At 38.6% G+C, this 19,303-nt stretch overlaps 1 pseudogene; it reads right to left on the reverse strand.

Moving 5' to 3' along the window:
- Positions 1-16,981: 16,981 nt before the first annotated feature.
- On the reverse strand, positions 16,982-19,005 carry LOC118723024 (annotated as a pseudogene).
- Positions 19,006-19,303: the final 298 nt, after the last annotated feature.

A 19,303-nucleotide genomic window follows, 5' to 3' on the forward strand; every position in this document is an offset into this window, starting at 1 on the left:
TCTATAGTGGCTGTACCAGTTTACATTCCTACTAGCAGTGAATGAAGGTTCCTTTTCTCCATAACCTCTCCAACACTTGTTATTACTTGTCTTAATGATAATAATAGGCATTCTAATGGGTATGAGACATCTCATTGCAGTTTTGACTTGCATTTTCCTAATAGTTAATGAAGTTGAATATCTTTTCTGATATATCAATTGGCTATTTGTATGTGTTCTTGGGATAATTGTCTGTTCGGGTCCTCTGCCCATTTTTAAATTTGATTATTTGGTGTTGAATTGTATGAGTTCTTTATATATTTTGGATACTAACTCTTTGTTAGAGCTATTATTTGCAAATATTTTCTCCTATTCGGTTTATTGTCTTTTGTTTTGTTGATAGTTTCTTTGGCTGTGCAGAAGCTTTTTAGTTTGAGATAGTCCCATTCATTTACTGCAAAATAATCAGACAGAAAAAGTTAAGAACTATATGAATTCACTCATTATAAAACTAAAAGCAACAAATAAACAAATAAGAAAAACAAACAAAAACTCATAGACAGAGTGTGGTTGTTACCAGAGGGAATGGGAGAAGGAAGGTGTTGGTGTGGGGGGAAGGGGACCAAATATATGGAGACAGAATAAGATTTGACTTTGGATATTGGGCTCATAATGCAACATACAGATCATGTATCATAGAGATGTACAATTAAAACATATATAATCTTATTAACCAATATCACCCCAATTTAATTAAAAAATAAAATATAGCCAAAACCGGTTTGGCTCAGCGGTAGAGCATCGGTCTGCGGACTGAAAGGTCCCAGGTTCGATTCCAATTAAAATATATTTAAAAGAAATAAAATAAAAAAATAAGAATATAGCTGAAATGTGAACCTTCCCAAAATCACATAAACATCCTGGGACATTAGCCCAGAAAGAGCACTGAAAAAGAGGCATATCTTTACATCTCTCACTGGCTTCGTGCAAGAAAATTGAAATTTGGCTTCTTCCCAGTGGGCAGAGCCCAAGGCACCACAAGTGCACTTGGCCCCACTGTGGGGTGCCATGGCCACGCATGCAGCTTGGAGCTGGTGGCCCACAGCTCTCAAAGATTATAGGAAGAGGTTTCAGCAGGGGACTTTTAAGCATAATATCTTAATTTATTTTCCTTAGCTTCAAAAACACTAATATATTCTGTATAATTCTTTTAGGAATTTGAAAACAAACAGGGTATTTAGTGCTAACTTTATTAATTCAGATATCATTACTTCACTAATGAACTGTCAAGTTCTAAAATTAACTTTAAAAAATTAAATTAGAGCAGTCTAGGATTTCTATTTCCAAATATTATGCAATAATGTAGCTATTACTATAGCCATTTATTCTTGTAAAAGTAAATGCTGGAAATCAGGCAGTGACTGTGTTTTTATTGACTAGGTTATAACTGTTAAGGTTTGAGGGGAGGGGAGGGACAAAAATAGCACAATATCACTTCTTGTTTTCCTCTTCTGTCTTTGGAACCAATTGAGAGATAAGGCATGAGACATTCAGAAATTAAAATACCAGATATGAAGCTGAAGGAGTATGTTGGAGACAGGGTTTTAGATGGATGGCCAAATGGGCTTGATGGTTAAATGTACCTGTTTACTTCTAGGCGTAGCTGGGTAGAAGCAGGCCTCCTCAACTAACCAGGTAGCCTTGTGCAGGCAGCAAGATCTGAAAGACATAAAGAACAGCTGAGCTCAGCCTGCTCAGTTCTTTCTCCTAAATTCTCCAGACTGGTAATTTGGCTTCTCTCTTAAGTGCAGTTGTAAGTAAGGGTGGGGCCAAGATCCCCCATGTCAATCAGGTACTGCACGTCTCAATCTAGGAAGCACATTGGAAGGACAGGGCAGCTTTAAAAATCTTGATGCTTAGGCCCACCCTACATGAATTTCTAGTACATGGAAAATCATGAGGGTGAGACTCAGTCATTAGTATTTGTAAAAGCTTTCCATGTGAATCAATGTATAGCCAAGTGCTTCAGTGGGAATTGTGGAGGACAGGGAAGTAGAATTTGATCCACACCTTTGACTGTTACCCAGAGGGAAAAAGTGACCCAGGGTTTCAGGTGTTATTGTTATTGTGAATCCTGCTATGAGAGAGTAAAAATAATTATGTCTTAGTCTTGCAAGAATTTTTAAGGCATGCAATACCTGACTTTTTAGTCAGGAGCATTGACCTCTTTTCCCTTAGATTGTCAAATTAAAAAACAAAACAAAGACGTAACAGCCAACACAACAGTCATCCTGTGTTAATGAGTCAAAATTATACCTTTTTTTTTTTTTAATCAGGTCAGCAAAAAATATATTTTTTGGTGTGCCACAGAATTTTAGTCATCAGTTTACCATTATTTGTGCCATGTGATTAAAAAGATTGAAAATGCTCTTAGTCTATTGAGATTATGCTGGTTTATTGCTTAGAACTGTGTAAATGTTCCCAAGAGCATTTTTCTGTTGGAAGGAAGGTAATCCAGTGGAAAGGTTGAGTTCATTCCTCACACATGTATTGCTTAAGCCCAATAATTGAATGCTTTTTCTAAGACAAAGTCCATTCTGAAAAAGTGAGTATTTGAGACAACATTTGAGACAATCAAAGGCCAAGACACTGCTAGTAATTTTCCCCCCAGTTGTGTGTGGCTTAAGGACATGTAGGCTTAATGATGCAACTCATCCTCTGCCCATTGCACTAACATGACATCATTGTTGACACCTGTAGAAGAAGCTAGTATCCAGCAGAGTCTCAGTCTGTACCCATTGTTTTGGGGAGGATAAGATAAAACAAAAATATATTGGTGTGCAAATGGGACAATGTCATCATTTTTTGGTTCACCAGCAATTTGAAAGGATCATGGGAAGAATGCTTTCCTTGTTTATCTCTTCTCCCTTCACCTTTGGGCCATTCACTTCTCCCACTAGTTATTATATTGTTCCCAGTTGCCAAGGATAGTCAATAACTCATTGTACTTAAATTGATGGATTAGAGGAAATTCATTGATACTTCTGGGGAAAGGAAATGTGCTTCAAAGAATCTATCCTAATGGTGGCAGGTTATCAATAATCCTAAAATTAGTTAGTGGGATATAATTGTGAGTTTAACACAGATCTAATCATTATAGATAACAAAAGTAACAAAGAGAATTCTGGTCCATGAAATTTAGTAGCTAGTCAGATAACTAATGCATACATACCAATTTAAATGTCTAGATTCGATCTTGGTGATAAAAAAAAAGATCAGCAGCTACAAGCTCTACATTCTATAGAAGTGGTCATTGGGTAACTCAGAAAGTCTTCTTGCTCAAACATTTTCTCCTGCCTGAGTAGTGTTTGAAAGCCAGCTGTAAAAAGAGGTTTGTTTATAAGTGATGGTCAATAATGCTCTGTACTAAGCTGTCTTTTTATTTGGATGCTGACATCTGGGCCTTGATGACTTTGTAGGGTCTGCCCTTCCCAAGATTAGCTAATTTTTAGAGATTTTAACTCTCTAGGAGAGTTCCTTTCAAATACAAACAAACCAGTCCATAGCTTAATACTCCCTCACCCTTGATCCCATGGGGCTCTTTCACTCAGGGCCACCCACTATCTCCTTGCCCTAATCACCAGGGTCAGATGCCAGAGATCTAGGGACAGCCCCTATGCCCTAAAGCTCACTGAAATCATTCAGCCTAGCCAGTCCTAATCCTGTGAACCTGCCTCCTGCTTCCTGCCCCGCAAAAACCAGAGCAAAGGCTCTTGCCCATGTCATTCCCTTGCTCTTTCTGCTCAGGACAGATCCTAGTGCTTCCTCACTGTCTCTGAACAGTGTGCTCCCTCCTCTTGGAAACTGTGAGTTATAAAGTATCATTTCAGTGGCCATTGTCTCTTGGTTTGTTGGCTTTGTCATACCTGAATAATAATAAAACCCTCCTTGCACCCCACCTTTAGAACAATCTGTGTGAAGGTTAGTGTTTAAATGTATTTTAGTTACTAGGATGAAGATTTCTGATTTATATATTGAATGTGATGGTTGGAGTATTCTAAAGTATTTTAGAGAGCTTTGATAATTTTATGTCACAAACCTTTCTTTTATAGATGTTCCCATTCACTTTTAACACCTTCTTAAACATCTAGGTTTTTTTTCCCCCAATACATTTTTTTTAGATCATTGTAAATTCACTTGCAGTTGTAAGAAATAATGCAGAAAGAACTCTTTGCCCAACTTGCACCAGTGGTAATATTTTGCAAAACAACAGCACAATATTAGAACCAGAAAATAGACATTGATACAATTCATGAGTATTATTCAGATTGCACCAGTTTTACCTGTACTCTTCTATGTGTGTGCATTTAGTTCTATCACCTATGCAGGTCCCTGTGGTTACCACAGTAAGGACATAGAAGAGAGCAGTTCTGTCACAAGAATCCTTTGTGCTGTCTCTTAGAGGCACAGCTAACTTCTACCCCCCACCTCTGTAACTCTAAGCAACTACTAACCTGATGTCTATATCTGTAATGTATCATTTCAAGGTGTTATATAAAGGGAATCATTAAATATGTGTGTGAACTTTTGAGACTTTTTTCACTCAACATATTTACCTTGAGGTCCATCCAAACTGTTATATCATTATACTTTATTCCTTTTAATTGCCAAAGAGTATTTCATAGTATACATGTACCATGGTTTGATTAATTATATACCATTGAAGGACATCTGAGCTGTTCTGTGTTTTCTAAAAACACACACTTATATTTAGCATCTATATTAGTCATCAGCATTCCACATTTATTGCCTCAAACTTCTTTCTTATCTTCCACGACTGCCTTGTGACATTCTTGAGTTCTACTAATATCATTGGTCACCTTAAAAAGAAAATCATTATCTAAAGTCAGAGAACAAACTCTCATTTAACCTCAGGATAATTTCTCATTTTTATAAGCTTCATACCTCATGAAATTACTCATTTTTCTTTGCTTAATTTCCCCCTTCTATACTTGGAGCTACTGAGCATTTCTATTTCTAGTGTTGAAAAGGTTAATGTGATCATTTATGTTTACACAGCTTGTGAAGAAAGGGTTATATTAATTGTTCAGATATGCAGGTGTGAGTCTCCCTGAATTAGAGCTGAAGTTATAGGAAATCAAAAGCAGATCACTCCACTGCCTGCCACCTCTCCCTGAACATTTAGTTCCCAGAATTTCATCTTTCCATGGGTCCAGGGCTCAGACTTTGTTCAGTACACACCACTTAGTTAAAGTTGGCAGACACACTAGATTATTTATGATCACTCAAGAAGGAATTTGCTGAACTTGCATAAAATTGGATTAAAAATTCAATTAAGGTATTTATTGGAAAGGTAACTTGGTAAAGTTTACTTAGAAGCCATGTGCATTCTCTTTTCAGGCTAAATATTAGAGTATATTATATCAGGCTAGATACTCATCCGAGAATCAAAAAGCAATGCTTATGCAGTTAGAGTCATCACCCTAGAATTTGGGGAAATTAGACTTGTTGGAATTCCAGCCAGCCCACCTCTGAATAAAGGCAGAGCACCCTAGACCAAACTATCACTGTCTGAACATTCCAGAATTTCATCAGCCATGGCTTTGAGGAGAATCAAACTATTCTTCTGTGCTTGCAACTTCTGTGGCCCAGCACGTTTACTCTGAGACCTGGGTTGGGCCAGGAACCTGATTTGGAAACTTTCCTCAGTGATTTTGATGATCAACCTTGTTTGGGAAATCTGTCCTAGGGAGCATTGCAGAAAAATCCCTCCCAATTCTTTGCCTCCTCCTTAAACAAGTAGAGTCATGAAATGAAGCAGAGCTTGAGATACCATTGACTTGAGGAGCCTGGGTGTGAAGCTGGAGTCTCAAGATATCTGAAGTTGTGTCGCATGGCTAATGCACCTAATGTCTGATAACTTGGCATCAGAGACAGAACAAGCATGAACTTGGCAATGTTTTACCTCTGTCAGCCTCTGTGGGGATGGTTAGGATAGATGTTCTCTTAGATCACTTTTAGGTAAAAAATTCTGCAGTCTGTTTGGGAAACAAAGATTCCTTGTACAGGTCAATAGGACCTAAAGAAAAGTCTGACTCTAGGATCCTGGGAGACTGAGTAGAGGGAAGCACATCCTTACATGAGAAGAACTGAACACATCTTAGATGGTCCATCAGTGTGAGTGAATGAAACTATGGCTGGATTAACAAACAGGTAGGATGGGAAACCTCACTGCCCAAGAAGCTGGAGTGCTGTGACCATGAATAGATTCCTTCTTGAAATCTGTCTCTCTGAGGACATAACATGGCTCTACTTTCTATGACTGAAGTCCAGAGTTAGGCATAGAAAGTAGCTTAGATAGGATCTCTTTTCTGTCATTTCTGTTTTCAGAAGGGACCTCACTTAATACAATAGACTAGAGGTCTGGTGCAAGAAATTCATGCATGGCCTGCACCCTCTCCAATCTGGGATCCTTGGCTACTGTGAACAATGCTGCGATGAACATAAGGGTATTATATCTTTACAAATAAATGTTTTCCTTCTATAGCCATTTTATTGAGCTTTTTAATTCCAAGTGTATCTTGTGTCTTGTCAAATGCCTTTTTCTTTTTATCTGTTGATGTCATTATGGTTTTATTTTTTGTTTTGTTAATGTGGTGTATCACATTGATTTTTGTATGTTGAATCACTTTTTTATCCCTTGACTAAACTTCATTTGATTGTGGTATATGATATTTGTAATGGATTTTTGTATTTGACTTGCTAGTATTTTGTTTAAGATTTTTGCATCTGTGTTCCTCAGAGATAATAGCCTGTAATTTTCTTTTTTTTCTGTGTTGTCATTGGCTGGTTTTGGTATCAGGGTAATGTTGGCCTTATAAAATCAGTTAGAAGTATGGTGTCTTCTTCCATTTTTTTGAAGAGCTGGGTAGCTTAGTTGGTTAAAACATTGTTCTGGTATGTGTTGCTGGTTCAAACCCTGATCAGAGCACATATAAGAAGCAACCAATGAATGCATAAATAAGTGGAACAACCTTTCATTAGTAAATAAAAACTTTAACAAAGTATAGGTATTAAATCTTCTTTGAAAGTTTGGAAGTATTTACTAGTGAAGCCATCTGCTGGACTTTTGTTCTTTGGGGGTTCCCATCAGCAGATGAGTGAACAAAAAAGCTGTGATACTTTTACACAATAGAATACTAGTTGGCCATAAAAAGAAGAAAATTTAACCTTTTACGACAGTATGGATGGACCTAGAGTATATTACACTAAGTGAAATAACCCAGTCAGAGAAAGACAAATACCAAATGATTTCTCTTATATGTACAATATAATGAACAATAGAAACAAACTCATGGCTCATGGATAGAGCACATACTGACAGAAGGGAGGGGGTTGCAATGCTGGGTGAAAAGATGAAGAGATTAAGCAGCACAAATTAGCAGTTGCAAAATAGCTACAGAGTTATGGATTGCAGCATGGAGAATATAGATAATGATGTCAAAATAATGGGATATGAGGCCAGGTGGGTGGTGGGGCAACAGGGGGAACACTATGTAGAGTGTATGGTTTTCCAGCCACTTTGCTGTATATCTGAAATGGGTGCAGAATGGTATTGAATGTAAACTGTGTTTGAAAAATAGAAAAGAAACCTTTTCCAAACCAATTCATTGAAAATTCACCATGTAGATGTAAATCATTTTAAACAACTGATATAAAGATGAGGTACTGTTTTTAATATTTAAAATGTAAATTCTATATAATAAAGAGGTAATATGCAAATTGAATATCACTCCAACACACAAGATGGCCACCCCATGTGGACACAAGATGGCTGCCACAAGGTGGCCAGCAGGCAAGGGCAGTTGTGAGGGATCAGGCCTGCAAGGGAAGGCAGTTGGAGACAACCAGTCCTGCAGGGGAGGGAAGTTGGGGGGGGGGACCAGAACTGTGGGGGAAGAAAGTTGAGGGTGATGAAGCCAGCAGGAGAGAGTAGTTAGGGGCAACCAGGCTGGCCTGGGAGGGCAATTATTGGTGACCAGGCCAGCCGGGGAGGGCAGTTGGTGGTGACTGGGCTAGAAGAGGAGGCCATTTGTTGGGGGGGGGGGGACCAGGCCTGCAGGGGAGGGTAGTTAGGAGTAAGCAGAACATGAGGGGAGGTCATTTAAAAGCAATCAGACCAGCAGGGGAGAAATTAGGCATTGATAAGGCTGGCAGGAGAATGCTTAGGGGCTGATCAGGCTGGCAGGCAGAAGTGGTTAGGGGCAATCTGGCAGGCAGGCAAGTGAGCAGTTGGGAGCCAGCAGTCCTGAATTGTGAGAGGGATGTGCAACTGCCCATTTAGGCCCAATCCTTGAGGGGTCCCAGTTTGGAGAGGGTACAGCCTGGGCTAAGGGACACACATACCCCTGCATGAATTTCATGCACCGGGCCTCTAGTGTTATTATAGTCAAAGTTGATAACATCAATTATCATATGAAGAGCTTTCATTATAGAATCCTTTGTTGCTGTTGTTGCTTAAAAAATGAATAAATAAGAATAAAAAGCTTCTGCACAGTAAAGGAAATTTAAATAAAATAAAACACTAATTACTGAATGGGAAAAATATTTGCAACTCATATATCTGATAAGGGATTAATATCCAAAATATAAATAAACTCAAAAGGAAAAAGAAAAACAACAAGAAAAACAATCCAATTTTTTAAAAGGATCTGAATAGATATTTTTCCAGTGAAGGCATACAGATGGCCAATAGGCACATGAAAAAATGTTCAACATTACTAATCTCCAGACATATGCAAATCAAAACCACAATGAGATATTACCTCACACCTATCAGAATAGCTATTGTGTGTATATATATATATATATATATATATATATATATATATATAATTTTTTTTTAAATAGGAATTAATAAGTGTTGATGAGGATATGGAGAAAAAGGGATCCTTCAGACATTATTGGTGAGATGTAAATTGGTACAGACACTATGGGAAACAATATGGGAGTTTCTCAAAAATTTAATAGGACTAACATATGATCCAATAATTCCACTTCTGGATATTTCTCTAAAGAAACATTAATTCAAAATATTATATGTCCCCCTCCATGTTTATTTCAGCATTATTTACAATAGCCAAGTTATGGAAATAACCTAAGTGTCCATTGGTAGTAGATAAATGATAAGGAAAATGTGATATATACAGTGTCTATAATAATAAAAAGGTAATATGCTAATAGACCAGGCATTCTTTTGGACAAAGCCATGGTGGCAGGGGTTGAGGCAGAGGCAGTTAAGGGTGATCAGGTCGGCAGGGGAGCAGTTAGGGGGCAACCAGGACAGAAGGCAAACAGTTAGGGGGCGGCCAGGCTGGCAGGGGGGCAGTGAGGGGACAGCCAGGCTGGCAAGCAGAGGCAGTTAGGGGCAATGAGGAAGGCAGGCAAACATTTAGGACCCAGTGGTCCCAGATTGTGGGAGGGTGCAGGATGGGCTGAGAGACCTCTCCCCCACCCCCAAAGCATAAATTTCGTGCACTGGGCCCCTAGTCCTATATAACAAAAGCCTAGGTTGCTTCATGTGTGACATCATCACAAGATGGCCACCACAAGATGGCTGGCAGGGGAGGGCAGTTGGGGATAATCAGGCTGGCATTGAAGCAGTTAGGGGGCAATCAGGCTGGCAGGCAGATGTGATAAGGGGAAATCAGGCAGTCAGGCAGGTGAGTGGTTAGGAACCAGCAGTCCCAGATTGTGAGGATGTCTGACTGTCAGTTTAGGCCCAGTTCCACAGGGATCCTGCAGTTGGACATCCCCCTTGGGGTCCTAGATTGGAAAGAGTGCAGGCCAGGCTGAGAGACAACCCCCACCCCACATGAAAAAAAGGGTAATATACAAATTGATCCTAATGGCAGAACGACCAGGAACAACTGGTCACTATGATGTGCACAGACACTCAATGTAAGAGCTGCCCCCTGGTGGTCAGTGCACTCTCACAGGGGGAGCTCTGCTCAGCCACAAGCCAGGCTGATGGCTATGAGCACAGCTTCTCCCACCTCCTTGGCAGCACTAAAGGAGTCTTCTGTGGCTTAGCCCTAAGCTGTCAGTTGGATATTCCCCAAGAGCTCCCAAAGTGACAGATGGATGCCTGACTGCTAGGTTAGGTGTGATCCCCAGGAAGCCACCTAAGCTGGCAGGTGGTCATCCACAAGTGGCCCTGGGCTGCAGGAGGATGCAGGCCAGGCTGAGGGACACCCCCAAGTGCACACATTTTTGTGCAACGGGCTCCGAGTATACATTAAACATTATTTGGCCTTAATAAGAATGGAATACTGACATTTGTGATCACACAGATAAACCTTGAGGACATAGTTCTAAGTGACATAAGTCAGATTGAGAAGGACAAATCCCATATGATTTCATTCACATGTGAGCTCTAAAAACAAAACAAACAAAACAACCCAAGCTCATAGATTCAGAGAATAGGTTAGAGGACCCTTTAGCACAGTTTCTGAAACTTCTACCAGAAGAATCATTTGGGGTGCTAGTTAATTAAACAGATTACTATGATTTTCCCCTGGAAATTCAGATGCAAAGGGCTGGAGGTAGGTCCCCAGGCTTTTCTCCCCCACAAAACAAGTGCTCTAGGCAATTATTATGATAAGGGTAATTTTGGAAATATGCACTTAGAATATTACTGGATATAAGGCACTAAACAAATATTTCCATCTACATCAGGGAAGGTATTGATGCTAATGATGTTCATTTTACAGGTTAGGAGCCAAGGCTCAAATAGAAGTGACTTGTGTAAGATTGCACATTAGTAATTGAAGGGCCTGGCCTTGAATCCAAAGCTTTTGGGGTTCATCATATTAAGGATTGAATGATGAACATTAACAAAATACACCCTGACTGTGATTTGTGGTAGGCTTGAGAAATTAACTTTCTTACTGAACTTCATTATTTAGGCTTCACTACTTCACATAGCAAGAGTTTTAATGTAGTGGTTGAAAAATATGTTCTTCAGAGCAAATCATGCTAAGCTGAGTCTGTTGGAATTTTTAAATTTTTGAATCCAGAGATAGCTGATTCAGTTAAAATAGTTTCCTTTCCAAAGAAGGCTGTATGTTTTTTTAAAAGTTCAAAGATATGTTATAGAAATGTTTGTCTTGTTTCAAATAAAACAACCCCAAAAAGGAGTAAAACACAAAATAAGTTGATATAAAATTATACTAGAAAATTATTTATGTCATTAAATAGTTCCTGTCATTAATTATTTCCTAGAAACCAGTTCTTCCTGATATTTTATAAGTAATACTAAATGGTTGATTTAGGTCACCTTAATTTGTGATGATTTTATCAGAACCTGATTGAAATTTTTCTCTGAATTACTTAATATGAAAGTATTTGCTCAGCAGATTGGTAGTAACAGGAGCTCTGAAAAAAAAAATACATTGTTTTCAAGATTTTCTATACAAATAGAGTTAATTACAAGTCACTCAGCACAGACCCAAAGAACCTGTGCTTAGCAACTGATGCTATGCACTCAAATATATTGAAATGATGTTTATAATAAAAGCAGTAAATATTTTTTTTACTTTTTTTTATTGTTGACAGTATTATAGATGTTCCCCATCTCCCCAACACTCCTTGACCTAACTTCTGCCCCACCCCAGGCCTTCACCCCACAATTGTCTGAGTCCATGGGCTATACACATATGTGCATGTAAGTTCTTTTGTTAAAATTTTACTTTACATTCTGTGATGTACTCACTTTAATTCATTATATTTGTTTCTCAGATTAATTCAACAAAACAATTTTACTAAATTCTACAGTAGAAAAGATTGCTTCCTATATGTACTATGTTTCAGTTATGTATAAAGCAACATTAGACTTTCTAGATTAATTGAGGAAAGATATGATATTCATAGTGATAGCTTCATTTATAAATTTAAGTGAAATGCATTTTTTCATTTACTCATTCAGTAACAATTCTTTTCTAGGTTTCTTCCTAGGTCATTAGAATACAGAGATGAGAACAGCACTGCTTTTGCCTTCTAGGTGCTCAGTGTCTTGTAGGGAAGGTGAACAGGACATTCCAGAGTCATGGTATGGCAAATATCCATTAAGGGTATGTCCAGGGTGGACCCAGGTTAGAGAGGCAAATAACCACCTCAGCTTGGCAAGGCTGGGAAAGGCCCTCCAGAGGAAGATGCTTTAAAGACCTCCTATAGGGTCCAAGTGGAGTGTTTGAACCTAAGGAAGGTGAGTGGCTGGGACAACCTCAAGTCCAAATCATGCGTGCCAATCCTTTCTTCCACCATATGATGTGTTTTGTGTCATTTCTTTATTCATTATTACTGTTGAATAACCTAAACTTTCATTTTCCCTTGTGGACTCTTCTGTTTATCTTATGGTGGCATATTGGCTTTATATTACTTTAAAAAAATCCCTGGATTATGTAATAATCACTATTCTTTACTCTGGTATTGGTGGAGTATAATTATATGTTCTAATTAATTAATCTTGGAAGCTATTCCTCCTAATTAGAACTTTTCCTTTATTTCAAATCTTTCAAAGTCAGAAATCTAATTTTCATGTTTCTTCCCCAATGTAAAACAATAATATGCAATTTGACCATCACTCCAAGACACAAGATGGCCACCACCATGTAGTCAAAGATGGCTGCCCCCATGTGGACAGAAGATGGCCACCACAAGATGGCTGGCAGGGGAGGGCAGTTAGGGGTGACCAGGCTGGCAGGGGAGGACAGTTAAAGGCAATTGGGCTAGCAGGGGAACAGTTAAGCATTGATCAGACTGGCAGTAGAGTGGCTAGGGGTTGATCAGGCTGGCAGGCAAAAGTGGTTAGGGGCAATCAGACAGAGACTGGCAAGTGGTTGGGAGCCAGCAGTCCTGAATTGCTAGAGGGATGTCTGACCATCCATTTAAACAAGCAGTTGGACATCCCTCAAGGGGTCCCAGATTGGAGAGGGTGCAGGCTGAGCTGAGGGATACACCCCTCCAGTGCACAGATTTCATGCACTGGGCCTCTAGCATAGAATAACTTTGTTAATTGTGACCTATTTTCTGGGACAATTTATTTCAGTACTATGAGAAATGAATTTTATATCACTCTTTATATTCACTGGCAGAGTAATTATAAGAACTAAATTCTGTTTAAACCATTCTAAGTAATTAGAATAGGAATTCTAGTCTATTCTATCTAGGTACCATGCTGTAGTATGTAACTTTAAAAAAAAATTAGAAGATCTAGCCCTAAAGACTTGGGAATGTGACCTAGTTTTATTGCTGTGCAGGAGGTGGGTTTGAAGCATCCCATACAGAATGATGTTTTGCTTGGGTTAAGTGTAAGCTCTTTTTATGGCCACCCTGCTTACAGTTTTTAGATGCAAAGGTGGGACTTTACATTCATGAACATATGTTGAGTCATAGATTAAGCCCTTCAACGAACTTTTTTCACGGCCATTGACCTCCAAACCATGCAGGAAATTCCTTTGTAAGTAAATTCCCATCCCCAGTCCCCTGGCTGTTTAGTCTATGCTGGGTTAAGCATGAGCTTGCTTCTTCTTTGATTGGCAAGCCTACTACTAGAAAAAACAAATGTATGGAATGACTCTCATCACGAATGCCCTGCCCTCCACCCTCACAAGCTGTAAACTCTCTCAGCTTTATTTGGACTGAAACTTGATGAGAGCTTCACTAGGCAGGAAGCACTCTCCTCCCTAAAATGCCACCAACAGAAGGACACAATTTCTCACAGATGCTGTTTCCAGCTCAGGGACCTGAGGTGCTCCATGGCTCAAGCCTTTTGACTCTTGCCAAAGAGGGAAATAGCTTAATCGGTTTATTTTCACTAAAAGTGAAGTAAGTTGTTTAATTAAAAGCTGCAGTTTCAATGGTACATGAAATTAGTAAGATGGGCATAAATATTAAGCAACCATGACATCTATGATGTACAAGGAAAAATAATAATAAAAATATTTTAGATAAGAAAAATTGTAGAAAAAGGTGAATTTCACATTTGAAAAGCACAAGCAATGAAAGAAGAAATAAATAAGTTGAACTGCATCAAAATCATAATTTATTTGCTTGCCAAATCACCTTTATGTAAGTGAATGGACAAGCCAAAAATGGGACAAGATATTTGCAAATCATATATATGGTAAGGGAAATGTATCAAGAATATACAAGGACATCCTAGAATTCAATAATAAAAAACAAATAACCCAATTAAAAATGGGAAAGAATCTGAAGAGACATTCTCTAAGAATGTTATACAAATGGCCAATAAGTACAAGAAAAGATGTCTAACATCATAAGCTTAAAAAATAGATATAAAAAACATAATTTGGAGATACCATTTCCCACACACTGAGATGGCGATAATAATAAGTATGGTCAATAATATGTGAGTGAAGATGTACAGTATATGGAACACTCATAGGTTGCTGGTAGGAATGTATAATGGTGCAGATAGTTTTAAAAGTGGTTTGTCAGTTTCTCAAAAAGTTAGCATTACCAAAGGAATTAGAAATTTTATTCTTAAGTATATGCCCAAAAGATTTGAAAACATATACTCACACAAACACTTGTATATCAATGTTCATAGCAGCATGATTTGTAATAGCTAAAAATATGGAAACAAAACAAATAATACTCATAATTGATGACTAGATAAGTAAAATGTGAAATTAAGTACTAATACAACATGTGTGAACCTTGAAATGTAACTATTCTAAGTGAGAGAAGTCACAAAAGGCCACATACTGCATGATTCTAGTCTGTGAACTCTTCAGAATGCATAAAATTAGAAAGTACATGAGTGGTTTCCAGGATATGAGGGGAAGGGAAGTGGGGAGTGATGGCTACTGGGTAGGGGGGTTGTTTTCAATGATGAAAATGTCCTGGAATTAGATACCCTTTTTCCCCCAAAATAAGACAGTGTCTTATATTAATTTTTTCTCCCAAAGTTGCGCTAGGTCTTATTTTTGGAGGATGTCTTATTTTAGGGGAAACACGGTAGTAGTGATGATTACACAATTCTGTAAATACAATATACTAAATTCATTGTAAATTTACACTTTCTAAGGGTGACTTTTTTGGTATGCGACATATTTTCATTTTTAACTTACATAATTTTTGTTTTGTTTTGTTTGTTTTGGTCAGGCACAATTTTTTATGTGTTTGTTTTGTTTTAAGGCAGTAAAAGAAACTGAGTCCTAGAGACTGTAGTGATCTAAGCAGCAGTGAGTTTGTGCATTCATCTTTGTTTAAAGACATTTAAATTAGCACACTGCTTGTATATCTCATTTGCATGAAATTCTGTACCAAATTGTAGCAAATTTAGCCTCCCACCCCATCCCAGGGGGAAAAAATTTACTTTGGAAGATAATTTTCATTGAAATCTAACCGAAATTTATTTAAGTGGACTGTGACAGGTTTATAAATAATATAAAAATAACATTTTAACATTTGGCCATCAATTAAGAAAATGGTTTGCCTATACAAATTAAAAAATGTTTTACTATAGTCTACCCTTATGTGGTCCTCAGAATTAAAGCATAATGAATAGAAAAGAAAAGGAAGATGATGTAGCTGAGTGCTAAGGCAGGACATCTTGCCAGAACTAATGGAGGTAGAATATCCTATATAATAAAAGGCCAATATGCAAATTGCCCATCTGGAGTTTGACTGACTGGGAGTTTGACCACTCATTATGACATGCGCTGACCACCAGGGGGCTGTGCTGAATGAAGGAAGGCCAAGTGGCTGGCAGCTGGAGGAAGGAAGACCCCTATCGGCCCTGATTGCCAGCCAAGCTTAGGGACTCTACCTGTGAATGATTTCATGCACTGGGCATCTAGTACACTAAATATCAAGTGCAGAATTTCATACAGCCAACGAGGTAACAATCTATATTTTTCACTTATAGGGGAATAGTGGATTTTGCAATTACCAGTTGCCTTAAATACACCAAATAAAGCTCCTAAATTTGATACTACATGGTACCACCTTAAGTTTTCCAGGCTGCAACTGTGCATATTTAAAGAAATTTTTTTTTTTAATTCATTCATTTATTTTAAACACTAGAAGCCGATGCATGAAAATTCATGCAAGAATAGGCCTTCCTTCCCCTGGCTGCCGGCATGCGGCAGACTTTCTGAAACAGTGGCGATGGCTGTGGCAAGCCCTACGCACTCTAGTGCCACTTCCTCCTCTCCCTCCTTCTCCGGAGAGTTCCTCTGTGCAGTGCTGGCGCTCCCAGGGAGGCACAGAAGGGAAGAGGTGAGGGAATCAAGACAGGCAGGGAGGACTGGAGTGGTTAGGTGCACTAGTGAGTTTCACTTTCCCATTGTGAAAGTGGGATGCAACTGGCCCCCTTCCTCTTCCTCTTCCTCCTATACCCTCCACCTCCTTCCCACACACCCACCCTCCACGCTCATAACCTCTCCTCTATTGTCCAGAGCTCCCTGTGCACCGAGTGAGCTCCTGTGTGTGTCCATGCCCATGGGTTGCTCCAACACTAGGATTTTGTTTACTAGAGCAACAGGGCATGGGTGGGGTAGAGGGAGACACCAGATACCAGGAGCTATGACCTCAGAGAGTTGCCTCTGAGGCCGGGGGCTGGGCCACTGGGAGGCTGCAAGGATGGTTGACAGGTGTGAAGTGCAGCAGGGAAGCCCTGAGGAGGTGTGATGACCAGAGGCCTGAAGCAGCTGAAGGCAGAGCTGCCACCATCTTTGTCAGGTTAATTTGCATAGTCACTCCTGATTGGCTATGGGCATTGTGAAGTGTAGTCAATTTACATATTTTTTTAAAAAATTATTATAGATAACACAAAGAAGGTGTTTAAAGTAGTATAATAGCTCAATAGAATAAGTATCCCAGATTTTGGGGAGGGATGAAGAATCCTCCCAACTTGATCATCATGGATTAATCATGTGCTTTATAGATATGGTTAGTCAATGACAACAGACTGACAGATCTTTTTTTCTGTTCCAAGTCCTTTTCAGTTATCTGCTCCCCTTGGCTGAGGAATAATCATTAGGCCAGGAGCACTGGCATTATCCAGCACTGGCATGTTCCTCAAGAGACTTACCAACCTATCAGGTAGTGAAGCTGCAACAGCCTTTGGGCCCTCGCAGACTCACCAAACATTACAAACACTGCATGTGCCAGTGTGCTGATTAAAAATCACCTCATCTCCAGCTTGTAGCTCAATGCCATCCTGAATGTCTTTTACCTGGAAGAAGAGCTTCTTGCTATATTCTAATTCATAGTTAAAGAAGCCAAACTGATCTTTCACACACTCTACAGTGGCCCTATACAGAGGTGTGATAAGCCATAGACTGTGCATTTTGGCCTAGGACACACAATTGGAATTTGACACTTTCCTCTATCAGCAGGCAATCTCTTTTGTTGGCCATTCCAACTATCCCAGATGGATAGACCTCACCTTTTATATCCCCTTCCTCCACAATCTCAATGATTTCTTGATAGTCTGTGTTAGATCAACACTTCTCAAGGGATGAATGACTTTATCAGAGTAGATGTAGGATCTGCTTCTTCAGTATATTTTGTTGACTTTTTCTCCACTCACTTTGTTACTTTTGCCTTTGGATCAGTTGTACTTGAGCATGTCCCCCAGTTATAGGCTATTTACATCACCAGAGAACTCACTGAAATGGAAAAATATGTCCTTATCATGATTTCAATAAATCCAAAAGTATCCTTCAGAATTGCCACATAATCCAAGAGCATCTTGGAGTTAGAATTATGAGCTAAAAGTTGCACACAGGTTATAGTCTACTGTTCAGGCCTCTATTTGTTACTAATACTAAATTTAACTTTATCCCCTATTTGAGAAGTAGATTCGTTCACATCCTTGGCTTGAAAAAAAAAAGAAAAGTCAATTTCGACCCACAATCATTATAAGCAACAATACCATCCTCAATCTCCGTTTTCTTGCCTTTATTTGGGCTAGTGGTTTTAGGGTTGGAAAAAGTGGCTTCTTTTTCTTCAGTGCCCCCAAAATGATGATTTGAATGGAAATGAAATAAAACCATGCCCTTAGGAAGTTCTTTAATCCTAATATGATTTCTTTGGGCAGAGAGCATATCAGGAAACTTTACTTCATCTGCAATATGGAGCTGGTACCCATCCAGAATTTCACTATATTAGAAGAACATATGAATATCAGAATCCACACACTTGATGAAACCAAAACCATCTCTCATGGCAGCAATTACACCAATTTCTTTGACTTCATTAGTGAACTGAAATGTATTTGATTGAACTTCTAAGTTGGTTGCTCATTCTAATTTTTCATCTCAATCTGTTGAAATAGTAAAGCTAACATGATTGCCTTCCAACAGGGTCACCTTGAATTTTGTATCTTTATCCCCCAAGAGAAGATCTTTAGGAATCACAAAATTAACTTTAAAGTATCCTGGCAGTGGGTCATTCTGGTTTTTACTGGTAATTTTTGGGATAACTTTGGTTACAGTTCCTTCAAAATGTTCTAAGCTAATAATTTGAAAATGACTGTTCTTTGAGGCAATAGTTTGACATGTACTGCAATTTTTTTTTTATCATTTATGTCCTTGATTGTGAATTCCACCTCATCTCTATGCTGTAAGACTTCTAAGTCACCCTTAAATTCACTATAGTGAGAGAATATCTCTTTTACAACATCACCTTTTTCAATAGTCTATCAAGATAATAAAGAATACAACTGCTGCTGCACCAGGCAATCTCACAGTATAGCACTGAAGAAAGTACTAGCAGCATTGTGAAGTGCTCTTTCAGAATTGTTAAGTAATCACAAACTTCTTGTTTCAGTTCACCAGAACTGTACTCTTCTTTGGTCTTGTTGGTTTGTTTTTTGCCTGATCTGAACTTGAAGCAGCAGTTCCGGGTGATAAAGTCTGTTCTGTTGCACTTCATGTACAATAATAGCTCAGCACACCTCTCCAGCGTCATCATAAACAATACAGCCCATGAGAATTTTTAAAGTACCTTCTTAAGCCACAGATTGGGAGAAAATATTTGCAAAAGACATCTGGAAAAGGACCGTTATCCAAAATATAGAAAGAACTCTTAAAACTTAAAGAAAACAACTCAGTTAAAGCAATGGGAAAGAGATTGGAATAGACACTTCACCAAAGAAGATAAAGAATGTTAAATAGTCACATGAAAAGATGTTTAACATCCTATGTCATTAGGAAATTGCAAAATAAAACAACAATGAGATACCACTACACACCTATTAAAATGACAA

Source organism: Pipistrellus kuhlii, unplaced genomic scaffold (genome assembly GCF_014108245.1).
Source record: "Pipistrellus kuhlii isolate mPipKuh1 unplaced genomic scaffold, mPipKuh1.p scaffold_m20_p_2, whole genome shotgun sequence".
Classification (NCBI taxonomy): domain Eukaryota; kingdom Metazoa; phylum Chordata; class Mammalia; order Chiroptera; family Vespertilionidae; genus Pipistrellus; species Pipistrellus kuhlii.